This window comes from Garra rufa, chromosome 16, assembly GCF_049309525.1.
Source record: "Garra rufa chromosome 16, GarRuf1.0, whole genome shotgun sequence".
In the NCBI taxonomy this organism is placed as follows: domain Eukaryota; kingdom Metazoa; phylum Chordata; class Actinopteri; order Cypriniformes; family Cyprinidae; genus Garra; species Garra rufa.
In genome coordinates, this window is record NC_133376.1 from 2627446 (window position 1) to 2633899 (window position 6454).

Sequence of the window (6454 nt, forward strand, 5' to 3'; positions counted from 1 at the left end):
GAAGACCTAGTGTCGAAGCGATGCATCGAAAAACAAACTATAGACATGTAAACCCACTGTCCTGCAGAGTTCAGCTCCAACCCTAATCAAACACACCTGAACCAGCTAACAGAGCTCTTCAACATCATTAGAAAAACCACAGGCCACGTCCAGTCTAGTCTAGTCCAGTTAATGTTGTTTATGTCTTGTGTAAATAAACTGCACTTTCTTTAAACTTGCCTTCAGTGGGCGATTGTTACATCCACCTGGAAAATATTATAATTTGAAATATTATTATACATTTGTTCCAGCAATTGTTTGTTCCTAGATTTTCCATTAAACTCATAAATAAACTGTTAAAAGAATCAGTGCATCCTTGAGCTGTCAGGATTTTGTCTATGTCTTGTCCTGTTCTGTTCTGTTTCCCAAGTGTTTTCCCCCTATGTTTCTAGTTCTTTTGGTTTAGTCCTTGTTCTCCCCCTGTTGGTTTAGTCCTTTTGGTTCCTTCTATGCCCATATTTGTATTTCCCCCTCGTTATCTTGTTAGCTTGTTTGTGACCACGCCCATGTTTCAGTGTATTTAAGAGTCTGTGTGTTCACTCCCCATTTGTCCGTCAATGATTTCTGTTACTGCTGTTTGCCTGGTTTCATGTGCTTCTTATGCTCCCGGTTTTTGTTTGTTTATGTTAGTTTCAGTGTTTTATTTAATAAACCATTTACGTTTTCATTTACTCCGGTTCTCCTCATCATTTTCCACTCCTCAACCCCGCCTGGATCGTGACATGAGCGTCCTTTTCCACTTTATACTCACATGCTTTACTGAAGCAGTTGTTCAAGCATGCGGCTGCTCCAGCAAACCTGTTATTTCCATCAGCGTATGTCTGAATGTTTAACATTATGTTTTCACAAATAAGTTATCAAAGCCCTTCAAATTAAAATAAAGATGGTGATTATTCATCTTGAGATATGTTAGCTTGAAATGTGTTGATATTTTGTTGTATTTGAAGAAACCAGAGAGCCAGAAAGCATATAGAAAATATACAGCTTGAAAAAGAAATAAGAAGTTGAGTGCCTAAATGACACTTAATTAAAATACACTAAAATTTTATAGTGTGTTACAAGCTCACCTTTGTCAGTTCAGTTTACTATTTGATCAGCAGTTATTTAATTCGTCTCAAAACTGAAGTGTTCTTATTTTATAAAATGTCACATAATAACATTTCACTCCAGGCAAAAACACTGTTTTCATGCACCTGTCAAGTTGTTTTTTCAGACTAGTGGAAGGAAAACATCCAAAAGACACTGTTAAGTGTTTCTTTTATAGCTCTTTATCTATTTGTGTCAATAGATTTCAATTACAATACAGATTTTTGAAGGCCGTTTTCTCAAAATGAGTATTTTCTCCATAAATCTCCACTTCAGTAGCACTTACACACACCAAATTTTACATTTTCATTCCTGTCTATATCCTGAAGGTTTTTACAGAGGGATTTGTTCAGATAAAATTTGCTTGAATTTATACAACATTTTATTCCCCAAAATGGTATATAATGGTAAATAAACAAGAATTTTGAAACTGACTTCATCCAGTGTTTAGATTTTTGTACTTGAAATGTATGCAAATTAGTGCATATTTCATTAACTAAAGCTCATTTTGCATATTTAAACATTTTAGAAAACACTTTATAATAACTACACACTATGAGTCATTAGTTAAGCATTGGTAAATAGTTAATTAATCATTTATAAAGCATTATTCCTACATTAATAGACATTTGTAAGCAGTTTATAAATACAGCTATAAATGCTCTATTCTTGTTTTATAAGCATCTGTATAATATGCTTAATTGTATTTTCATACTTTATTAAGGATTAGTTAATCATTTCTAAATTAAGCATTACATTGTCACGTTTGGGGAGAGGATGAGGTCTGGGTCCAAATGCAGGTAAGTATTTCTTTAATGATAATAACAAAATAAACAAAACCAAAGGCCAACACGGCACAAACAGAAGACTAAATAACAAAATCAAAAGCCAAGATCAGAAACACACAGGAGACGAGACAGAGCACATGGCATAATAAACAACACTGACAGACACATGATCACAAGACCTGAGAACACGGCAGATGCATGAACCGTGACAGTACCCCCTCCCCTAGGAACGTCCCCTGACGTTCCCAGACTCCTGTACCTGTTGATTGAAGTCATCAATAAGGGAGTGATCCAGTATGTCCCTGGCAGGTACCCAACTTCTCTCCTCCGGACCGTAACCTTCCCAGTCCACCAAGTACTGAAATCCGCGTCCCCTCCGCCTAGAGTCCAGAATGCGATTGACCGAATAGGTTGGTTCCCCATCTACGAGTCGCGGCGGTGGGGGAACCGGGACTGGCGGATTAATGCGTGCAAAAAAAACGGGTTTAATTTTGGAAACATGGAACACGGGATGAATCCTCCTGTACACTGGAGGGAGGTTGAGGCGGACTGCCACCGGACTAATGATCTTGGTGACAGAAAACGGGCCAATAAATTTGGGAGCAAGTTTATTCGAAACGGATCGGAGAGGAATGTCCTTAGTAGAAAGCCACACTTTGGAACCGACGACGTATACGGGAGGCCTAGACCGGTGGCGATCGGCTTTGGCCTTGGTGCGCGCTCCCACCCGGACTAGAGTCTCACGGGCTCTAGTCCAGGTGCGACGGCACCTCTGGACGAAGGCGTGAGCGGAGGAGACCGCGACTTCGGATTCCAGACTGGGAAAAATTGGTGGCTGGTAACCTATACTACATTCAAATGGGGATAGGCCCGTGGATGATACTGGTAACGAATTGTGGGCGTACTCCACCATCGACAGCTGTTGGCTCCAGGAGGAAGGATTTCTAGTGACCATACATCGTAACGCTCTCTCCAAGTCTTGGTTGGCTCTTTCAGTTTGCCCATTGCTTTGAGGATGGAACCCCGAAGAGAGACTAACAGTGGCCCCCAGTAATTTACAAAACTCTCGCCAAAATTTGGACACAAACTGGGGTCCTCTGTCGGAGACCACGTCTGTCGGGAGGCCATGTAACCGGAAGACGTGGTCCACGACTGCCAACGCTGTCTCCTTGGCTGAAGGTAATTTGGGCAAGGGAATGAAATGAACCGCCTTCGAGAATCGGTCCACCACGGTCAAAACTACCGTGTTACCCTGGGAGGGTGGGAGGGCGGTAACAAAATCTAGAGCGATGTGGGACCAGGGTCTCGAAGGGATTGGCAGCGGTTGTAGGAGCCCATCAGGAGGTCTGTTAGAAGTCTTACCAATGGCACAAACTGAACAAGCCAAAACAAAACTGCGAACATCACGAGCCATAAGTGGCCACCAAAATCTTTGTTTTACCAAATGTAAGGTTCGACTTACCCCTGGATGACACGCCACATTGGAACCATGTCCCCACTGGATAACTTCGGACCGTAGACCTTCTGGCACAAACAAACGGTTAGGTGGGCAACCGGCCGGAGGCGTTACCCCAAGTAAGGCTGTCTTAACCTTCGATTCGACCTCCCAATTGAGGGCAGAGACAATAAGTGTCTCGGGAAAAATACCCTCGGGAGTGGACGGGCGATCGGAACGGTCAAAAATACGTGACAAAGAATCGGGTTTAACGTTTTTGGAACCCGGGCGGTACGAAATGGTGAAGTCAAAACGTCCGAAAAAAAGTGCCCACCTAGCCTGCCTAGAGTTCAGTCTTTTAGCTGTTCTGATATATTCCAGATTCTTATGATCGGTCCAAACTATGAAAGGTACCCCTGACCCTTCCAACCAGTGACGCCATTCTTCCAATGCCAGTTTGACCGCCAACAGCTCTCTGTTACCAATATCATAATTTGACTCAGCTTGCGACATACGATGAGAATAAAACGCGCAGGGATGCATCTTGTCGTCCGAGGATGAGCGCTCTGTTCCTGACACGGAGGCGGCCGAGCGCTCTGTTCCTGACACGGAGGCGGCTGAGCGCTCTGTTCCTGACACGGAGGCGGCTGAGCGCTCTGTTCCTGACACGGAGGCGGCTGAGCGCTCTGTTCCTGACACGGAGGCGGCTGCGCGCTCTGTTCCAGATGCGGCGGTGACCGCTCTCGCTGTTCCAGATGTGGCGGTGACCGCTCTCGCTGTTCCTGATGCGAAGGGGGCTGCGCACTCTGTTCCTGACACGGAGGCGGCTGAGCGCTCTGTTCCTGACACGGAGGCGGCTGCGCGCTCTGTTCCCGATGCGGCGGTGACCGCTCTCGCTGTTCCCGATGCGGCGGTGACCGCTCTCGCTGTTCCTGATGCGGTGGTGACCGCTCACTCTGTGCCTGACGCGGTGGTGACCGCTCTCGCTGTTCCTGATGCGCCGGTGACTCACTCCGTGCCTAACGCGGCGGCGTCCGCTGAGGCTCCGCTGGTGACAAGGCCTGCTCGCGTGACTCCGCTGCACGGCCCTGGCCCGCCATCCCTCCCCCTGACTTGCCTTCCTCCGTACCTCCTCCCTCCAGACTTTGGGAACGTCTGGAAGCCGTTCCGTAGGGAGGGGGTACTGTCATGATCGGGGCTGTGGGGTTTCCCTCAGCCTCCTGAGGTCGCTATTCACACTGCACTTCTAATAGCATTCACCTGTCCTTGTCGTTAACACTGATTCACTCACAGCTGTTCACCATTTGGACTTTTGTATAAGAACTCTCATTTCTCACTCCTGCTTGATGTCTGCATTCTGTCACGTTTGGGGAGAGGATGAGGTCTGGGTCCAAATGCAGGTAAGTATTTCTTTAATGATAATAACAAAATAAACAAAACCAAAGGCCAACACGGCACAAACAGAAGACTAAATAACAAAATCAAAAGCCAAGATCAGAAACACACAGGAGACGAGACAGAGCACATGGCATAATAAACAACACTGACAGACACATGATCACAAGACCTGAGAACACGGCAGATGCATGAACCGTGACATACATTATTTACAAACCGGTTAGTTAGTTGTAAGTGGTTCAGGAGATAATTTAGAAAAGTGTTGGTAAATGATTGATAAACCATTTGAATGCTCAGGGTGGTTGCTATGGGTGTTGCTATGCAGTTGCTAGGGTAACCGGGATGGTGTGTTGTTATTATCTGGTTATTATAAAGTGTTACCAAGAAATCTTGTTTTGTAATGTTTGCAATTATCAATTATCAATGTAATCAATCAACTGAGTAAGTAAGGCAATTACTATTTATTTATTCATTAATTTAATGCAAGTTCCAGACATTTTGTCTGAGGTGAGGCTGCTCTTTGCAAGTTAAAGAGACTAAACCGCCCTGGAGCTCTCTGAAAACATTGAAACAAATTTCCAGACTTTATCTTTATTATTAAACCACATATTTGTGGTCTAAACAAGTACATTCTTGCCTAAAAACTGTTTTTTTTTTTTTTTTTTTTTGCAAAAACTTGTACAACACATACAAGAACAGGGAAGTTACAGACTGATACATGTCTACAAGGAACAATCATAAGAAAAAATATATACAAAAATAATATTTTGCATTTGCTTACATCAAATCATGGTGTAATCCATACAGAAAAGAAAAGTATAAAAATAAGTTACATCTTTTTAGAAAAACTGTCATAATGCAACAAAAATGTGGCGCTCTTTTTGTTATTTATAAGTCTAAGAGAAGAAGCAACAGAATCAAGATCAGCAAGAAAAAGGGAAAAAGACCATTTTTGCTTATGAATGAAAAAATTTGCATTCAGTATAAGAAAGTTAACAGCATATTAAAGTTAACAGATAATTGTTTTGGATTTTCATAATAAAAAATAACATCTTTGAGGTCAAAGGTATGGGTCACATTTGTAAGGCTAAAAATATATGAGCTTAAGTCAACCCATAATTTGTTGGTAACACCACAATCAAAAAACAAATGGGCAGCTGTTTCCTCAACAAAGCCACAAAACGAGCAAGACTCATCGATATCAGAATATTTAGAAATAGATAAATTAACAGGATAAATTTTATGAAGAAGAATCTCCTTAACCTTGTTAGATATACAGAATTTATTCTTCCTAAAAATTATGTGGCACAAAAAATCTGTAGAATATGGCACCCCTCTCAGCCAATCAGATTCGAGGACCAGAAAGAACTGTTGAATAAATAAGAATAGGTATTAATATACAGCATTGAGCCTCAGCTGCTTAATTAGGATGTCATTTTGCATCCTAAGAAAAACTCAATATCTTATAATCAAACTAGTATTTTATTACTTTGAGCATTTCTGATGTTAAACTATTAAAGCTGATGTTGTGTTCATGTTTTTCAGCTGATATAGTAATATGTATTTTCGTGTCCTCTGACTGTGTAATCATCCTCATCAGCATCATCATCTTCCTCACCTAACAGCGCGGGGCGGGGCTGACCGTGTCATGACGATGATCCTGCGCCCCCATTGGCTCGTGTCACCCCTGACGTCACGATCATGATTA